General features: G+C 43.5%; 1 long non-coding RNA gene across 2 annotated transcripts in view; it reads right to left on the minus strand.

The window, feature by feature from the left end:
* LOC141750245 (uncharacterized) overlaps positions 1-20,813 on the minus strand; it is a 215,827-nt gene that overhangs the window by 121,172 nt on the left and 73,842 nt on the right. For both annotated transcript variants that reach the window (XR_012589616.1, XR_012589615.1), the window contains exon 3: positions 3,267-3,373. This is a non-coding gene — a long non-coding RNA (uncharacterized LOC141750245). The remainder of the gene's footprint in view (positions 1-3,266; positions 3,374-20,813) is intronic.

Genomic DNA, 20,813 nt, shown 5'->3' on the forward strand with positions numbered 1-20,813 from the left:
GCAGAGGCACAGAGGGCTCCCATCAGCCCCACTGCCCACCAGCCATCTGTGCCCACAGGTGGAGATGGGAAGAAAGGCAGGCTCCACCCTGTTCCCAGAGGATGGCTTCAACCTCTTCCCCCAAGTGAAAAGAGCTAAGCCAGGCTCACAGCCTTCAATTCATAAGTGTTCATCTATGAAATCGGATTCCCACCCCTCTCCACTAAGAATCTGCTATTTCAACCCAGCACAAGATGTCAGGATTTTTGCCAACATGAGCACAGCTGTCAAAATCTCATCCTTGGAAAGAATCCCAGATAGACACATGTTTTACCCCAGCCAAAATGGTCAAACTTTGCAGAGAAACATTCAGCGAGGAAAAAGGTTCCATATTGTCACTGCAATATCTTGGGATTACTCACAGCCAGACAACTGGGATGCAGTGTTTTAATAGCTGAACCATTAAAAGCAACAGGCATCTTGCTATTGACAGCAATAAGAACAGATTCAGTGCCTTTGGCACGAGATTATCCAAAGCAGCGTCGCAGGAAAGGAAATAAGCTTGTTTGGATTTGGGAGACAACAAATAAAACGGAAAATACGCTTACAATTTTCTATTTCCATAATATGTTTTTCTGAATATCTTCAGCACTTTTGCCTGGCATTTCCAATGGAAGTCTGAGAAGCCTTGGGTTTACGTTGTCCTTGGGTTCATGTTCTTTCAAGCCTACCTGGAAATCCAAGCCTGAGAGGGTGGCAGAGCACTGGCACAGGCTGCCCAGAGAGGTGGTGGAGCACACGAACCCTCCTGGATGCGTTCCTGTGCGACCTGCTCTGGGTGACCCTGCTCTGGCAGGGGGTTGGACTAGATGATCTCCAGAGGTCCCTTCCAACCCCGACCATTCTGTGATTCTGTAAGAGACTTGGCTGGGCTTGCTATCGGTGCAACGGGGAGGAGGCAGAAAGCTTCCTCTCAGGATTATGCCAGGGACTAGAGACAACCGCAGTTCCGCAGCCTTCCTGGGCACTGCCACAAGGAAATTTGCACAGGGACAGGGAGCAGGAGGCAGTGAGGCTGTGGCCCCGCTGACAGCACAGACCTCTCACGTTCTGCGGTCGGTGGGGACTTTGGGAGGGGGATCCCTAGCCTGGAGGTTTTGCAGCTTCCCATCACGAACGCATGCTGTCCAGCCTGAATCGAGCAAGGTTCCCAACCCTCTGAGCAGATGAGCATCAGCCTATTTTTTCTCATCTGAGATGCAAGGAGGACAAATGATTTTGCTCGGGTCACATACAGGGGCAGTGACAAAGCTAGCAGAGGTCCAGCAACTCCTCCATCCTTCGTGCAGATGAGACCTGCATATGTTGCCTTTCTTAGCGTGGCCCAATTTGCGTGCAAGCAGGAGTCAGCTGGCAAGAGGTGAACTCCTACAGCTGAGGGGGTGGGGAGGGGAGGTGGCATCAGAAACAGCAATCATTATCCTCTTTACTGGAAAACGTGTATCTGAATGGCCAAATTTACTAGCTGTTCCAGATCTTTATGAGATTTATGAGGCTTAAGAAAAAAATTTACTAGGAAGACATAAAACTTCAGTGGTTTGAAATGGAAATGTTTGCAAGGGACTTGGGATCAGCTGGTTTCAATTGCAGCCCTGTCTGAAGCAGGGGGGGGCTTCACTTCAGGGCTGAGGACCTCAAACCTCTCCTGACCTGACCCTCCAAAGCCAGCTAGAGATTAAAGCCGACTACAGAGCCAACGCTCCGTCATTGGGAGGAGCTGTGGTACCCCAGAAAAAGGAAAAACTCAGAAAATGGAGATGACGAGGAGCACATGGCAGAGACACTCAAGTCTTCTTGTGTGAACTAGCCCAGTCCTGCAGGGCCGTTCTTGAGCTCGAGCTAATAATACCTAGTGAATCTAAACTGCTTCCTGCTGCTGCACTGCCTGCCCCGGCACTCCTGGTTCTGTGGGACTTATTAAATTGCACGGAAAGCTGAACTCCAGCCGTCTCTCTGCATTTACACCCTGCCGGGAGCAATACAACCCGATCTCCTGGCACGTAGAGCTCCGGGGAGCACGGGGCAGGGACACCTGCACAGCTCTGCATTTCAGCCCTAGTGCTCTGGGCTGGCTCCCAGCGGAGGCACATGAACATCTCTGTACCCCGCTCCTTGCTCTCCCTCTGTTCCCAGGGAAATACCCTCCTGGTTCTAACAAAGCACGCTGCCCCGGACTCAGTCTCTGTCTTCACAGAAGCAATCCCAAATTCTAAACTTTGCTAAGAAATCTTATCTCTGGCCTGAATTTGACCCAGTGCAAAACAGAAACTGAATCCCCCTCCAAACATAACAGGACAACAAAACGTTTGGAAAACGTTGTTTTTCCCATATCAGAAGCCCGAAACCACATTACACACACCTCTTAATGAGGGTAATAAGCTTTAACTTAGCAGCCTCTGAACTGAGCTCATCATCTACACAGAGTAATATTCCCTTCTGTGCCTTGTAGGGCATGTTGGGATAGGTTGGCCAACATTTAACACCCTTGCATTTGCCAGCATTTGTTCCTGGCTCTGAAACAAACACAAAACACGCTGTAGATTTCCAAAGGGTATCCGAGGGGGGCGGGGAGTTGACGCAGATGCTGCTGATGAGCTTATCGCAGCACTCACGCCCCTCCTCACCTTACAGGATGCTTAATTACAGCGGGCTCTTGTGGGATTCGCACCTAGCAGCTCGCAACTCTTCTGCTGGCAATTAGATTCGGTGCGAGCTGGAAGGTGCATGCGGTTCCTTCTGCCTCTCTCCTCCCCCCGAATTACTGGAGAATATTTCACTTCCTTTTTCCTCTTATTTTATTTTCTGGTCCCCAGACCAGGCGTATAGCTGCCTGGCTCACCTGACTGGCAGATACTCACTGAAAATAGCCGGGCAGTTCCCAGTTCATAATCCTTTTCACTGGGATTGCCTTTAATCCTGTGTAATTGAAAATACCAATTGCTGCATTCTAATATGTAGGAAACGTCTTTTATGTAAAGCCCTAGAGACTACAACGAGAGCGGCTGCTGTCGATACAGGATGTTCCACAGCAGATCAGCTCACCTGCCCGAGCTCCTGCCTCCGCGATGGCTCACGCTCGGCAGTGCCACACTACAAAATTCACTTGTCAGTATTCAGCGTTTCTGTCTGAGGAGAGTTTTTAATAATTCTGCTCAGGCATCATTTATGTCTTGAAATGTGATTTTTGGCTTGCCTTCCCTAGCTTGCAAATTACTTACAGCGCTTACTTGTGTACCGATGTTCAGAAAATCATCTTGATCTGTTTCAGACAACCAGCTTCACAGCTTGTCCTGATAGCATCTTGCAGGAGGGAAGTCCACGAATTCACCTTGCTCTGTATAAAGATATATTTACTTGTTAGAATTAATATCAGCATGATCTTTGTATGATCTCTTACAAGACAATCATGATTATGAACCTTTTCTGGCCCTGAAACCTGTTTACTCAGGTAGTTTCACTTAGCAATTAGGTTATGAAACACAGAAACAAACTTCTGAGTCTACTTGGAGCAGAAGCATCTCAAAGGTTGAGCTGGTGCTTTGATCAAGATTTTTCTAGAACTGGCCAAACATATTGCCTCAAAATCTTTATCCACGGGTTTTGACGAAGAAATGCAAATTTGGGTCCATCTTAGAATACACTGCATTATATTTTCTTCATCAGCAGCATCAATGTGAATTATTATCTAGAAGGAAAGACAATTCTGGCTCTTATCTACTAGCTCATTGCACGACACGAAGCTTATGAGGCTTCCTCACAAGCAACGCCGTTCAGCGCACATCAAGCTGTAGCTGTGGTCCTGCTGTAGTTTCTCCAAGAAAGTAAATGACTTGGTGTTTGCCAAGCCTCGATCTTTCAAGATTCTCCCATTCCCTTCTCCTTCTCTCTGATTTCAAAAAGAAAGTTTACTGTTACTGACATAATGTTAGAATTAGCTAAATCATCCGCAGTGCAGTGAACTGTTAACTGCTTTTCATTACACAAAGCCCCAGATCAATCAAGGTCCACTGTCTTCAGCGCGTAACAGGGCATCCCATGGTCTGAGAAACTTCATTTCCACAGTAACATGGAAACAGGCTTTGATTTTCTTTTTCCACATTTGACTTTATTCAAACGTCTTGGATAAATGCTTCACGTGAACATATTTCGGCCAGCAGATTGCTTGCAAACTCTTTACATGGATTATAGACCGAGGCACCGGTCGTGACCCATGCCCTGTGCACGACTGCTCACGGACGTCACACAGAGCTCTCTCTGTTCCTGGCCCAGAAGAGTGACAGCTTATACTTAAAAGGAGGGTTTCGGTAGTGCACAGGCAACCATTTTCATTAGTATTGCTGATTAATTTATCTTCTTGTCCATAAATTTCCATAAAAACTAATGGTGATATGAACAAAATGGATACGGAATAAATGTGACTATAGAGCTTTTGTCCTTAATCTCATTAATATTTTCCAGTGAAAAGACTCACACTATTTTCGCTGGCATTCCTCACAGGGTAAAGTACTATCCAGCCTAATGAAAGGACTCAATGTGAATTTCTGGTTTTTACTCAAATATGTTTTCATTAATATTGTTACCACCTTTAAAAATTAGAGAGCTATTCCCTGATAAAGCCTTTATGCATATTTATGTTTATCTGACTACTATAAACTACTGATAACTTTCTTATCTGTCAAATACTGCATTCATGAATAGCGATGTATTCAGCTACGTGAAAGAGCTTGGAGTTTAGTTTTTTAAAAATTAAACGTACTCTTATAACCAAATTTAGACTTTTTTAACTGTTCTGTATTTACCTGTATATTTTTCAGACCATTAACTAAATACCCATCCCTTAACCAATTGGTTAATGAGCAATGCTATTAGGAAGGAAATGCAATTTTCCAGAAACCTGAGAAACTGTGAACACTGAAATAATAAATCAAAATAAATAACCAACTCCAAACCCCTCTTTTAGTATTTGTTAATACACAGGATTGTAAACATTTTCTCCAGTATTATTCTTTCTCCCTTTATCTCCAGCTCAAATGGATTTGTAGCTCAGGTCACTGTAATATACTGCACTCTAGCACGTTTCGCCTGAAATTTCCAGTAAGGCACGCGGCTCTTTTTGGCTTTCTACAGGCATCAACTACTAAGTCTTTCAGGCCTCTCTTTAAATCTCAGCCTTTAATACTGCTGGATATCACAGCACGTATATGGATTTACTACTACACTTCTCCCCAACCAACCAAAAATAAAGTATGACAATATGGCATTGCCACTCTAGGGAATAGGCTGCTACAAAGATGTACTTGGCCTTGAAATTAATTGTTTATATTTTCCGAATTTTTCAAGATCACCAGGACATATATAGATGGGATAAAATGAGAGGGGAAGAGAAAGAGGGACTGTTTGTAAATGTAGACAGATCCTTCTCCAGACGTCATTCAGGGGATATCTGGTTTCACTGGTCAAGTACAGTTTGCCTAATTTGACTTCAAAATCGTTGTTCGTCCCTTAGAATACCTTGGTTGTATGAGACAAGATATGAGTCTTTAGGAGGCTGGCAGGGTGAAGAGAGGAAGAGAAGGAGGGAGACAGAAAGTCAACAGATCAATAAAAGCACTTTAGGATAATGGCTCTACCTCGAGCAGACCAGGTCTGGATTCCAGGCCAGCCCCAGCACTGCCAGGAAATGTGCATTTGCATGAATGAAACGTTAAATCCACAGCCTCGTGGCAGAAGGTGAGGTTCTGGTTCCGCCCCCATCGTGTTTTGGGGGTGCGTTTCCCTTCCTGCTCATCCTTGATCGTACCCGGTATCCTGACCGTGGGTCAGCAGGAGCAGAGTCAGGGAGCCTGGCCAGTTGAAGATGTGGGTTTGCAGCTTCTTAGAAAGACAGACAGTAAAAGAAAGCGTTAGGACAGAGTGGAGTGAAAAGGCAGGGGTACAGAGATGTATGCACATAGGTTCCCTCCTCTCCCCCCTCTTTTTTTTTTTTTCTTCATACTGAGCAGTTACATGGAAATAACAAAGTGCTCGAGTCAAGCCAGAGCTGATCTTCCAGGACTCAGTGTCAACATACCGCATCTGGGCACCATCTCCAAAAGGCTTCCCAACGTGATGGAATTTTATTACAGTAAGGGCCCCATCTACTGCCAAAACTTCGCAGTGAAACAAACCAGATATTTAAATATCTTTTAATTAAAACACTTTCATTAAATAACTCCCAACCATGCCATTCCACTTTCCATTTCTCACCCTTAGCCCCACACATAAGATAGTATCCAGGAGCAAGAGCCAGCTTCACCAAGCACAACCCCAATGCACAAGTCATAAAAGGTCCTCCTACTTTTTATATTGCTTCAGAGGGTCCACCCATCATGGTGACCCACAAAAGAAGATTGTCCCCCGCCTCCTATATCCCAGACATACTAGATGAAGAACTAGTAAGCGGCAAACAAGAAGTGGGTTTCCCGATCCACGCTATGTGGCCAATGAGTCACAGAATCATAGAATGAATCACAGAATGGTTTGGGTCAGAAAGGACCTTAAAGACCACCCAGTTCCACCCCCCTGCCATGGGCAGGGACACCTCCCACTAGACCAGGTTGCTCAAAGCCCCGTACAACCTGGCCTTGAACACCTCCAGGGATGGGGCCTCAACAACTTCAGCTCAACAATTTTAACTCAACAAGTCAGGCAAGGCTGCCCACGGACCAGGAAACATAAAAACATCATGCAAAGAAGTTTACTTTCTTACTGTAGACTTACAACCTGCAGCAAAAAGGGCTAGAGCCTGCTTCCATATAGCCCAAAGCTTTGAGTTGCTCAGGAGTTTTTAAGAACATACTTGAAATCCGTAATCTTATGACTGTGGCACAAAATCAAGTGTTGGAAGCAGAACAACTGGGACCTGAGTAGACAAAATAGTTATTCTAAATGGAAAAGAATATTTACACTAAAATAAGGTGGTTAACTATGGGGCATGGACACTATCCAGGTTCAATTTATACAGTTGAAGTTACTCTTGGGCTGGGGCTTATTTTTGAAGCTATCAATATTTTTCAGGGGAATTATTTTTTCCCCCTATTAGCACAATAAAAACAGTCACACAAGTGTTTGGCCCTATAGCCTGATACCTAGCAGCTCTGCTAAGTGCCAGCACTTCTGTACAAGGGACCTTAATTCACCGCAAGGTGCAACAGCCTGGCAGGAGGCGAGTAACGAATTCCTGCTCCAGAACTGCCCGTGCAGCCACCCACGGGCTGTCCTCCCAAAAAGAGAGCGGCAGCTCTGTTTCTCAGGACAGAGTAAGGGGAGCACAACAAAATGAGGAGAAACTGTAGTAAGACAAACATCAAAGATTGTTTCTCTTCAATTACCCTCTCTCAGTATCTTTGCTCATCAGCTGGAACTCCCTGTTGCTTTTTTAAAGTAAACAAAACAGTAAGGTTTTAATACTGACCCACCTCACTTCTTTGGTCTGACTAATAGCTGAAACTGGCCATAAATTGTCCATTTTGTGACATTCTGAATAGCCTCATTTATTCTGGACAGCACACATCTGTTTCAGTGTGCGCGCACACGCACGTGCACCCTTACACAAACACAACCCTCTCTCCTGCTGCAGGGACGGCCGGGGCTGGGGACGGCCAGTGTACAATTTCAGCCCCATATTGAGTTTTGGCTGGTGTTGAGGTCCCTGAGGCTGAAGAGAAATAAAGCTCTCGGAGGGGAAACGGCATGTAAACATGGCTCTTATGTTCGCCTGCATGGAAAATGTTCCCTTCAGACGGGGCTGGTGAATGAATCACGTGAGAAAGGGGCTGCTAGCGCACAGGTTGGGAGAAGGCTTCGCTTGCAACCAGGCGGAGAGGAATACTGCAAAATGCATCTGTACTTTTCTCTCAGCAAACAGAGCCAGTCTCCCACCAGCCTGAGCAACCCGCAAGAGGAGAGCACAGCCGGCCGGGGGAACACACGCTGCTGAACCACGCGATGCCATTTCAGACCCTTAGCCCGTGTTTCAGACACAAAAGAAATCTCACTTCACACATATCATATGAACCTGACATAAGACTAAATGAAGGAAAGATCTGACCAGCAAAATTAGCTTCTTCGTCTCATCAAACTGAATAACATGTAAGTAATACTTTCATCCTGGTTACTGCAACTGCTTTAGATGTAACATTAAATAAGTAGGCTACTTAATTTTAATCAGTGATTTATCTCATACGCATAGGTCCCAACTTGTTGCTCACTTAACACCTATGTTCACTTCTTTTTAAAATCAAACTCCACCATTTTTCATCAACACAGTGATGACAGACATGTAAGAGCTGGAGAAATTCCTCTCCCTGCAACACGCACGTTTCTGATGAACGCCAAGATGAGGCGCGCTCGTCCCAGGCGATGGCCTTGGCTCTCCAGCTCGGTGGTGGCATGAGATGCCTAAGCCCCTCGTTTGGCCAGTGGCATCTGCCCAGGGCAATTCGGAGCCTCCTCACCACCTCCACCCCCGCCTGCCCCACCGTGCTCCTGCAGAAGGCAGCACAAACAGTTGGGAAAAGAAGGGGGTGCTCTCTGGGCAAGTGCAAAAATTCATCTTGCTCATCGGGGAAGATGTTCAGACGCACAATTCACGCACGACCATCCATCAACACGGAGAGGAGAATTTCTCAAGAACTCTGATAGCACAAAACATTCGGGGGGTTTTCAGGTGTTTTGTCTTTGCTTTTCAAGAGGATTTTTTTCTTCTTCATTCCTGGTGGAAAAGCTTATGCCTTTAATTCTATAACTATAAACTAAATAATATATCAGTTTTTTTCTGTCAGCCATGGCAATGGTACTGAACGTATGCAAAGTTTCCACTAAAGGTTTTTGTAACTTAATTTTCCTCCAGAGATTAGAGGAAGCCAGATATTCTGTTTCTCGCTGGAAGTTGGCTGGTAGCCACACTGCGCTCCCTTTCCCTGTCATCCATACCCGGCCTCCCCAGCCCCCGGCACTGTTAATCAGATGGCTGTATCTTCCCTATATTTCTCCTGTCAAGCTATTAAGGGGATACGGAAGAGAGAAAGAAGAGAATCAGCTGAGATATAAACCAGCCCAGCTCCCAGAGTGCCTCCCCCCCTTCTCAAGGTTGAGCTTGCTGTATTACTGCACACACTCCCGTCAAAGCAGAGGAAAAGTGTGGCGAGAGTAAATGGCTGAAGTTTATTTCCCAAATGAAGAGGGGCAGGCAGAAGTTCTTCTGCACAGAGCCATTACAGACCTGGGAAAACAGAAAACTGCAGCATGGAGAGGGAGCAAAAATCACTGAGCCTGGGCTATGCGCTCAGGATATTCCCGTTTGGCCACGCTGTGGCCCTGCCTGCGCGGGAGAAGCACGGTGATGCCGGGGAGCTTCATGCCGTGCGATAGCAGAGCGTTATCGCTGCTCCGTGGGTTTTGGCAGCTTCCTTCGGTAGGGAATTCCTGGCACTTGCTCAGCGGCGAGTGGAGGTGGTTGGTTGGAGAAAAAGCTTTATGAGGTTCACAAAGAACCTCCAGATCCAAGTCAGACTTTGGGCTGAAAACACCGATTTTATCGCATCCCTCCCTCCTTCTCTGCCTTTGGAGCACAACAGAAAAGCTCAGTCCGGCACATCCGACGGCTATGGAGAGCTTTGCCTCCCATGGAAGTGTTCCAAGGGGATCCTTTCTTCACTAGGAGGTAAAATGAACTCCCACCTCTGGATATCTTAGGACTTTGAAAATAGTTGGATCCCAACATTTTTGGCTGGGTCTACCTCCCATACTTGTACATATCAATAAATGAGGGGGGAAAAAACCCAGCCAACATGGCTGCAACACATCAGAAACAAAAACTATTGCATGATTTTGGCCTAAGCTTTCTCTTTGTAACCAACCAGGTAGCAAACTAATCAAGAACACCACAAAAACACTTCATTTTTCTAGTAATTTGAGAGTTTTTGACTGCATCAGAGAGCAGGCCCTGCACTCCAGCAGCACACTGCACAAAGACTGATTTTATTTCAGGCAGAGCCGCTTTGCTGTCCAGCGCTCCAATTTTAAAAAGTACTTAGATTTTTAAGAGACACTCAGTGAGCTGTCGAGCACCTCAGCTGTTTCGGAAAATGGAATTTAGCTGTAAAAAAAAAAAAAAAAAAAAAAAGGCTTACTTGGGTAATCCCTAAGTTCCTTTGAAAACGAAATATTCGCATACTAGATAAACATCTGTGGATAAGCATGACGGCACGATGGGTCACTGGACAGATTTTTTCCAAATCTATGTTAAATAGAGAGAGAGGAAAATCACATTAATTTACCAATACCCAAGTTCCTTATTCAGGCAAAACATTCACCCACTTCAAAAAGACTCTTAGACTAAGGAAGGAGCTGATGGCTTCTGAATGCACCTTAATGAAGTGTTTGCTCTAGCCATCCCCTCTCTGGCTAAGTCTGAGCTATTTCTTGGATTTAGACAAGCTAATAAAGTATCAGTCCCTTCTCTTTGGGATTTTTGTTTGCTTTTGTACTCAGAGAGGGATAACAAAATACATTTTTATAAATAACATTAGTAGAGAACGTTTAACACATATGAAAGCTTGTGTTTCTAGATAAACGTTTGACTGCAAAACGCCCACGTGAAAGGAGGAGAGAAAGAACACAGGAACACGCGCGAGTGCCTGAAAGAGCGAGCGCAGCCCCACGCCAGGCACGCAAGCAGGGAAGGTGCAACTGAGTTCTCATCACCCTCCTCTGTCCCCACGGGGACACAGCTCCCCCCACTCAAACCCGCCAACCCGAGCATCCTCCCCAGCCACGCTGCCCTTGCTGCAACCTTTTGTCTTTCACTCGCCTTTCCTTCCTTTATCTCTGCTCTATAGCCATTATCTCCATCAGCATAACTCCTTAAGATACACCTAGACATCATTTCGCCAATGAATGCATTTCACACAACATTAGTCATATTGTACTGTGGATAATTTTTATGATATTGCTGTGCCTCTCCTTGGTACATTGTTACAGTTTAATTTGTACATATTCTGCTGCTGATGTAGTGTCACTCAGCTGTAACCAGAGAGAGCATGATGGTTCTGTATTACTGCAACACATTTTCCCTCAAAAAAAAAAAAAAAGAGAGAGATGAAAAAAACCCCACAAAACAACAACAGAGAGACACTTTTAAGAGTGAGACTGTTTGCTTTCTAGGATTATTTAGCCGTAGATAGCCCTGCCTTCAGGGACAGTGAAGAGCCAGACCCCAACTTTTCCCAGCAGAAAGGATTTAGATTCAGGGTTACACCTCAGGCCCATCCCATCAATAAGAATATGCTGCAAATTTGTGTTTTGAACCAATTTTTCACAAAGTTCAGTGCAACGGTTTCATATCTGCAACAGTTCTTCAGAACCTTTCTAGCTACTCGTCTTCACCAGATGAGCTAATACCAGCTATCTGCTTCCCTTCCAAATGGCGATACCCATTTTGTGGTTAGAGTTTAATGCTACAGATCAATTTTCAGCCCCAGGCATCAGTTTTACATTTAGACATGCAGAACAGCGCTGCTAAAGCCTGTCAACTGTTTTAGGTATTCAACAGCCAATATCAGTATCTACACAAAGAACTGGCCGCACTATTTTCAGTGCTTCTGCTCAGTGATCGAGTTTCCCATATGGAAATGTTTTGCAAAAATAAGGGATTACTTGGAAAGACACTGGGCTAACCCTGCTGAGTATCTGCTTTTCTTCTTCTTAGTTCTACAGCGTGGAATGTTACCGCTGGTATTTTGGACAGTGACCATAAGGTCATAAGACTGAGCGAGTGATTGAGACTCCCTCAGCTCTTTGTTTACCTCTGGAAGACAAAACCATTGATAATTTCATCTAATAAACAAGAGTTTTGTTTAATTCTTTAAAAATACTAATTCATTTTTAAAGGAGCTAAGTTTGTCCCACACATTTGAACGGTGCCTGGCAGAATACGTTCCCTTGAGTAATGACATCTCACTCTTGTTTCCAGCCAATCATAGTGGTAAACCTTTTTTCCCCCCTGCTATTGATCTTAATCTAAGACTTATAAAAATATTTCTTGCCCTACAGATTTATTCCTTCAAGTTGAGTACATTAAGCAGACATGACTGGCTTGTTATACTGTACCATAAATAGAGTTATTTGGCTCCGAAGATAAAATAATCTGAGTTGCTAAAGAAGCGCTAATCTCTTGGGCTGAGATCCCTGAAAGCATTTTGGTACCTTGAAGGTCTTGGGTGTTCACCTCCCTGAGTTGTTATGAAATAGTCATGTTCTTGCGGGTTGAGAGAACGCCAGTGCAAGGAGTGCCCTCTGCTCTACTTCAGGTTCCTGTTTTAGAAGAATAATTCAGTATCTTAAGCCTCCACCATTTCCTTTAAGGAAAAGGGTTTTTTTCATCTTCTCTGAGGACCAGTCACAAAAAAAGACCTTGGCATACTTAATATTCTTTGCATGTTCTAATCTGTAATATGGGCAGATGCAATGAGAAACTACGGTGGAACAAATCTTCTACTTTTATTCCCTTCTCAGATCCTCTAAACATATTCATTCACAAAAACTGCCCTGGGAGGAGGGAAAACATGGTCGTCTTCTAAGTCTTCCCCAAATCTCTCACATCAACTGCTCTATCAAACAGATATTTAGGAAGGGATTTAAAGGGGCCGAGAGACACAGCTCTGTAGCTGCAACACCTGTAGCACCAGCCTGCACAGGGCTCACTTCATCACTATAACTTCCCCCGCTTGATCCATTTATATCAGGGCTATATTCACCTCACTCAGATTTGCCTAAATTAATTTCTATATTTGTTCAGACATGGACTTTGCAAAATACCTACCTGATTATGCTCTTTTAGAATTGAAGGACCTATTTAATGAACTGTAACATCAGTTAAGATCAGAAAAGTTTTGGCATGAGACAGCAGATAAGCTAGAGCTAGGAGGCCGACGAACAGACTAACAGCATCATCTCACGCGGTTAAAAGGCATAGACAGTGATTCTGCAGACCACATGGGTTTCACGCCTGAACCTGGAATATCGTGGAATATAATGAGCAACTCTGGAATACAGCAGTTTGATGCTGTGAAAAAAATTACCTGACATTATCCTACTCTACATTGTACCAAGAGAAAACCATCCTGTGAGGTTAAAAAGTCTCAGATTCTATCTATGGGGAGACAATTGAAAGGAAAACAGTTTGTGAAGATGTGAATAATTAATCCACTTCAGAATAGAAAGTTGATTCATAATCATAATATTATTCATCCTGTGCTTACAGGAACACATTATGTTAGTACTTTCTCACAACTAGAGCACATCCTTGACACGTTGATATACATGTGGCTTCTCTAAACAGTTGTGCCATCCGAGAGACCAAACCAGTGATGCTCCTGCTGTCTACAGAGTCTCAGGCAGGTCCCTTGATTTATTTTAAGTGGAGCCCAAGAAATAAGGTCAGACATTAGAAAGAGTGAAGGTTTCTCCCCAATGCCTATAACATTCTTCCACACAAGAACGAACCCAGGCCATGCCGAAATGAAGGTGTTAAAATGTCCATATGCACTTGGCTCATGTAGAAGTTCTTATCATTCTTTGCTCCTGTGAATCAATCCTTTCAATTAAGGTAGCTGGGGGATATAATGATGTTTTTATTTGCAATTACAGCTTTAAATTAGGATCAATAGAGGCAGCTACAGCCCTACCATACCAACAGTCCTGAGAGGTTCACAGGTTTTCAGAGAACACACTTCTGAAATAAACCCATCCGTTTTCTATTAAAAATATAATAAAATATCATAGGAAAAAGACTTAGACCTTAATACAAGAAAAAGACTGAAGGAATCTTACTATTTGTTTTTTGTTTTGTTTTTAGGCATCAGGCCAGCAAGGCCTTCTTCCCTATGGTTGCCTCCCCTATGGACTTTCAATGGTCACATCTGGAATAAAGTGCGTGGGCACCAGGCCAGGTCAAAGCTGACTCTGTCAGAAAAGGATAGGAAAATACGCATCTATTTAGTTACCATCCTGTGTTTCTGACTTCTTGTTCAGTACAAAATTTTGCTCAAAATGAAGCTTGTGCCACAGACAACTTTTGCTTAGTTTTTTTTGTTTTACTCTTCCAAGAAAGGATGCTGTGTACCAAAATATGCAATGCTTTCAGTTTTCACAAATTGTGATTATAAAAAACATAACAGTCATTACTAAACAGAAATTTTAATACAGTTTTCTAGGACATTGGGGCTGTTTACCCTATTTTTAAGAGACACCTCAAAAAAAGGCATGAGCTTGTGTCAAATTAGATCTTTTCTAAGAATGAAATTGCAACAAAAAACTTATTTCATGAGTTTCACATTTCATAGCATATTTCATAGTTGTTGTACAAGTCGGGGTAATATCTGCTGTGATTTATAGAGGAACAGTGCTATAAAGAAGCCTCCCTTCTAATTATAGCTGGTTATGAGGTACATCACTCATATCAGACTGAAATTTACTTCCATCTCAAACATGATCTTTTTTGCCTGTTTATTATCATAAACTGGCCACAGAAATGCTGATAAAGAGATTACAGAAAATGTTATTAACTTAATCCCTTCCCCAGTTGGAGCTCCTTCTTTTAATACAGACTTATTTTGAGTCTTTGTTTACACGTTGCGATGTGTCAGACAGCAAACACTCTCTCTCTCATGGAAAGCTGTGCAATGAAAGCCTTTCCTATTCCGTGTGCTACATTAGGCAGAAAGGCTGACTTTGACAAAATGTGCAAAAGAACCTATAAATCCAATGATTCCCTTCACTTTCACAGGCGGTGTATGCAAGGGCTTCACATGTATAGTAGATGTTTCATTTGAATGCAAAACATGCTAAAATTTGTCCTGAAAAGCACTTACGCTTTAAAAACATACCATAATTCTAAGAAGAAAAATGCCTGACATATATTTTGGCTGATTTCAAACTCATATATATTTTAAGTGATCTATATACCCTAAGCTGTGCGTTTTATACAACAGAATGATAACCATTACCATTCCACTCCATCTAATCCACTGATGGTCTTGATTTATTGGCTAGCCGTGTATAGCGCACTGCCCCTCCTGGAATTCATGCTGTAATTTTAATTTTTGTTGTTGCTGCTGCTGCTATCTGGATGCAGCGCTTGCCATAAAGATACCATGGTCTTACTCACCCTGTAAACATAATTGATGCTATTGAAGATAATGATTTAGGATACCATCCATCTCCAGTACAGCTTGCCATTACGTGACTTGTTCTTGCAGGTATCTGATTTGTATCATAGACGAGTTGGCTTGATTGCTGTTTGGCCATAGAGTAATAGTTTCCTGGTTTCCACTGACATACTGAGTCTCCCTTGATCACTCAGGTGATCAGTCAACACACAAGTTAATTATGGGTGAAGGGGTGTCTGAAGCCCAAGGATCAAAAGATACGCACAAGGTCTTCTCCAAGTCATTATTCACCTTCTTAAGCATCAGGCAGTCAGTTCAGATTCCTGTCTCCTGCACTGTCCCTAAATGAAGTGATATAACAGTAGGAAACCTGAATTAGAGCAGCTAACAGACACAAAATGAAACTTCTGATTTCTCCAAAAGGGGGAAAAAAATAAAAATCCATTTGGGCACGATTGCCTGCACAGGGGAAATCGGGACTACTCTCATTTACTTATTGTTTAAAAGAAAAAAAAAAATAATATGAAAGGTAACTGTTTAGAGGTGGGCAACCTGACAGTTTGCCACAAGGCTCTCAACTGCTTCCCTGGTAAAATTAGGTTTTAATTGGCATTGCAAGGAAATGCTTTCAAATGTTGACATGTTCAAATGCATCATCTTTACTTCCATGCACAAAGAATAGAATTTATTGTCAGAAATCAGGAACTACTAGACAAAAACATTAGAAGCCCTCCCAAAGCATAAAGGAAAAGCAGTTCTCCCCAGAACTTTTTTTCAGTATTTCAAGCACCCTCAAAACTCAAACGCATGTATTAACGTTACCGGCAGCTAATTCCAATTACTATCCTGAATCACCTGCACGAGACTCACTCTTTGGGCCACGTCTACACTCCTCTGAGGAACAGGCACCACAGTGCCGCAGTCTCCCTCCTGCTCCAAGACCCTGCGAGCTAAATAAAACTTGTTGGACATGTCCGTTGAACAGATGGGACCTACAAGAGTGAGGAGGTTGTGGTGTTGTGCTGCAGCCGCAGGATGATGCTTTTTGTGGGTTGGAAGAAGAATCTCCCTAATGGTAATGGGCTGTGCTCGCTGGAGGCTTGGGTATCAGCTCGATACCCTCACCACTGAGCTGTATTCGTCCATCAAAACTCGTTTTTCCATCTCTGTGGTTTTCATGTTACTAGATTAAAGGAGACGTACGTAACTGCGCAATATGCCTCAAAGGTTTATTTCCTAAAATAATATCATTATTACTCCACCCAAAGTCACCCTGCCTTTATTTTTAAGGCAAAAGGAACTCAATCACTGTGTTGCAGATTTGAAGAGATACTACGTAAGGTCAAACGTTCAAAGGACTTCGGTGCAAGCATAACTCAGTGCACACAATTCCACATATGCTTTCTTCCATATGCAAATAAACGCTACAGATGCACAACCCACTTGCACGTATCTGCACATGCCAAAGGGATTTACACATGTTAATACTTGGAAAGCAAAGTGAGAATGTATATAAAATGGCATGCACAAAGTACATTCATCCATGTTCATATCCCTCTGGAGGCATCGCTCCTTGGACGTATTTCTAAGTGGAAAAGCAGTTAAAAAATTGATATGTCACCCTCTCTCCAAAACCTAATGATTACAGTCTGTTAATTACACCACATCTGTTGGAACCTTTAGCAAATAAATTGTGGACCTGATCTATTATTTTTAACACCAATAGAAATTACAAGTAATGTCTTAAAGTCACACTTATGCAAAGTGGCAGCAGAAGTAAACCATACCATGTTATCCCTACCCTGCAACTTCCCCATGCAAGTACTATATATTGTGACGAAGCAGCTATAATAACATTTTCTAAATTTTACTTCCTGCAGATGGAGAGAAAGCAGTGAGAGAATATAAAGAGTCCCATAGAGGAAGGAAAAAAACATTAAAAAAACATTTAAAATGTCATTTACAATTAGTCCCCGTAGCTCTGGAGCTCCGAAGTACTGTAGGCCACCTATTGCCATTGGTTTTTGCCAAGTCTCCCACAGCCTCGTAGCCCCGATAGCTTTTGAATGCCCAACAAATAGGCATATGACAGGGTCCGCTAGGGAGAGAGTCATCTTAGCACAGCTATGCCTTGAATTTAGGCTCTAATTGTGACATCTCTACTCCTGGGCTGAAATCTAAATGGATTTGCGAAACCCCCGTGCTTTTTAAGGCACTTTCTCACTAGTACGAATTCACAGAGCTGCTGACCTGCTCGTGTGTCAGGAAGCAGCTCTCTGTCCTCTCTTGCACAGAGCTCTGAACCACAGCCCTGCTTTTTCTCCACCTTTCATACCGTACAAGCACTACCTAGCGTTATTATCGCTATGGTTTCTCCAATATAACAATTCAGCTTTCAAGTAAAAATAGATATTTATTTTTTTTTCCAACAGCTGGCTCAGCAAACAATGTCAGATGTGAAAAAGTCAAGCTGGATCCCTTCTTCCTTGGCTTTCTCAAACCAGTAACAGTTCCCCAGAGCAAATGGCAATTGCCTGGTGTAAACTGGAGCAGAACTGCCACCTTCTTCTGTGTAACAGAAACAAAAGCCTTTGCATCTCATTCTTATTACTATGGGACCTGAGCATTAGTTAGCTGTTCTTTTTATACTGTTTTAGCCAGCCCACTTATTCACCAGAAAGCAAATAATCACTCGGGCTGAAGTTTATGAAACTTCTGGGATTCACAAACGTGTTTCATGAATTTCTGGCAGTTGTCTGAATCTTCACAAATAATGTGATGCCAGTAATCAGAACAAGTCAAAACTTGACACTTCTGTTCATAAATCAGAAAATGTTTTATTTTTACTGCTTGAACAGTTCTGTTCCCAAGCACGATTGGATTTGAACCACCAACCTGGAGGTGAAAGGACCTTTATTTAACGTATATGTTTAGGTTTATATGAAATATAAAAAACTGTCTATCCAGGACTTTAGCCACCTTTGCCATATATTAAAAAAATAGGCCAACTCACACCGACAAAAATACACTCAGCAACTTCCAAAAGCCAAAGGAGACACAAAAAAGCCTCTTGGCCAGAGACCTCAAATCTTTCTATAGAAACTGAAAACTTTTGCACGCACTATTTCTCTCTTCTCCAGAGCCTGGGACCTGAAGCGATGCATCCCTCAGGTCAGCAGAATTGGACACTCTCAGGCTGGAGTGGAAATTCAGTCATGCTCCTGCCGAGCAGATCTATACAGTATTCTCTCCTTTAAACCAAGAGGACTCCAGCCAAAATGCCTCTGTGGCTTGCAGCTGCAGTGGTATCACTAGGGAGACAGAGCAATCTATTAAGCAAAGAGGATCCAAGATCCAAGACCTTATGCCAAGAATCTATTTTAGCCTCCCCCGCAAGCCCGCAGACGCAGTGTAGGTCCTGGAGCACCAGTGTGAAGTGCCGATGGTGAAAACTCCCACTCATCGCTCCATGCACAGCGCTCTGCAGACCCACGTCTCACCGCAGCCTGAAGGTCCCCTCTCCACACTGCACGTGCACCCTGGCCGTCCCCCCAAGCCCAGGGAGGTCTCCTGGTCTTGTACATTACAGAGTAGTTGCATTCAACCAGTCCTTCCTTCCATGGTCAGAAAATAGTTAATTTATGACTCCAAAAATAGGAAAGGGAAAAGAAAACCAACCTACTGACTTCAAACTGTAAAACAAAACAAATCCCTATTAGGATTTTCTACCGCAAGGTAGAAGGGTTGTACAGACCAAGTTCTGTCCTTCTGCTGCTGGCACGGTCCCTTCTGGTGCCAGCCAAGAGTACTAGTCACTGTCCCACCCAGCCCTCCTCTTGCCTTTCAGTCTCCTTTTGGAGTGGGGACAGGTAGATGTGGGGAGGCAAGGACAGAGAAGGGAGGTATATCTTTATAAAATTGGCTTTTCTCCTCACATAGGCAGAATACACCAGACTTTTAATTACAGCTTGGTCTCTTAAAGGCAATCCCAGTTCTGCTATAGAAAGATCCCTTCCAAAGTAAACACAAAAGTAACAGAGGATCATCTCTTTGCTCTTTCAGTGCTGCAGAAAGGAAGTGCCCATAAAGAAGGTTGCAAGTGATAGTCATTCTCTGACACACGGTGGGTTATATTTTCCAAACTCTCTATGCAAACACGAAATACCATGTTCGTGGGGTTTTTTTTTTCACTAGAGGCTGACAATATTAGGAAAGGTTTCCATTTAAAACACTGAGCTGAGGTTTCTCTCTTGGGCAAGAAGTGTCAATAGTAGACAGGTTGAGCAAAAACCAACGATCCCCGTCCCATCCATCCACCCTGCCTCTCACCAAGGCATGCATCTCACCAAGGCATGCATCTCACCAAGGCATGCATCTCACCAAGGCATGCATCTCACCAAGGCATGCATCTCACCAAGGCATGCATCTCACCAAGGCATGCATCTCACCAAGGCATGCATCTCACCAAGGCATGCATCTCACCAAGGCATGCATCTCACCAAGGCATGCATCTCACCAAGGCATGCATCTCACCAAGGCATGCATCTCACCAGCAGCTGCCAGCAGAGACTGCATGCAGGAAAATGAACTCTTTCCCTGAGTTTCTGCTCTAGCCAGAATGGATCTGGATAAGGAGCAGGATCCATTGCAACCAGGCAGGTAGTGCACAGTCAAACTTCCTTCCCTTTGAGTGTCTAAAAAGCAACCTGACCGGATTTTCTCCTGGATGGCTCAGCATTCAAACAGGCCGATTAATCAAAAGCACCTCCCAATTGAAATGACATCCTGCTTGCCTTCTCACACTTACCACTTCAATAACACCGTTTATAGCTCCATTGTTGCACTACGAAGCCCTAAGGAAAACTGGCTCCTACATGTTGCCATTACATTTTAGCCAAGGCTGAATGTAGCTGCAAATCTTTCTACAAAATACAGCAGAGATCTATTAAATGCATAACTTCCCTGGCACCAAAATGTTATTCTTTTAGCAGGTCTGCTTCTTCCCTGGGATTCTGATGAAGCGTGCTCTGCAGTGTTATGAAATACACCATGTTTTGGTGTGATACACAGAAAATGTCTTTGTTTAACGCAGCTTATCTTTTATCATGTCACTTTTCTATTGGATTTCTTTTCTCTGCACTGGAAGCATATTATTGTGACAGATACACTGCTTTACCAGGGGACTTTGCTGTGTGACCTGCAGTGTCAGAGTGAGGACCAGATCCTCCCCGAAACACAGGCTGGGCAGCCTGATACAACATAAAGGAATATGGAGCAAATAAGGAACTAGGAAAAGCAATTCAGCAACACTCCCATTTAAGTGGGCTGCAGAGGCATTTTCCAGCCTGAAACACAGGCCTTCTACAAAAAAAAAAAAAAGAAAACTAAAATGTTCTTTGCTGATGATGTTCATTCTTCCATTTATACACACTTACCAGAGTTAACATGAGAGCTCAAGAAAGCCAGGGAATGCCATCGACACATCCATGTTGCCAGGAAGAAGCAATGTGGTAAGAAAGCACAAACCGATCTCACCAACCTGGAGTACGTCCCCTCTCATGATCG

The sequence above is a fragment of the Larus michahellis genome, chromosome 12, assembly GCF_964199755.1.
Source record: "Larus michahellis chromosome 12, bLarMic1.1, whole genome shotgun sequence".
Taxonomy (NCBI): Eukaryota; Metazoa; Chordata; class Aves; order Charadriiformes; family Laridae; genus Larus; species Larus michahellis.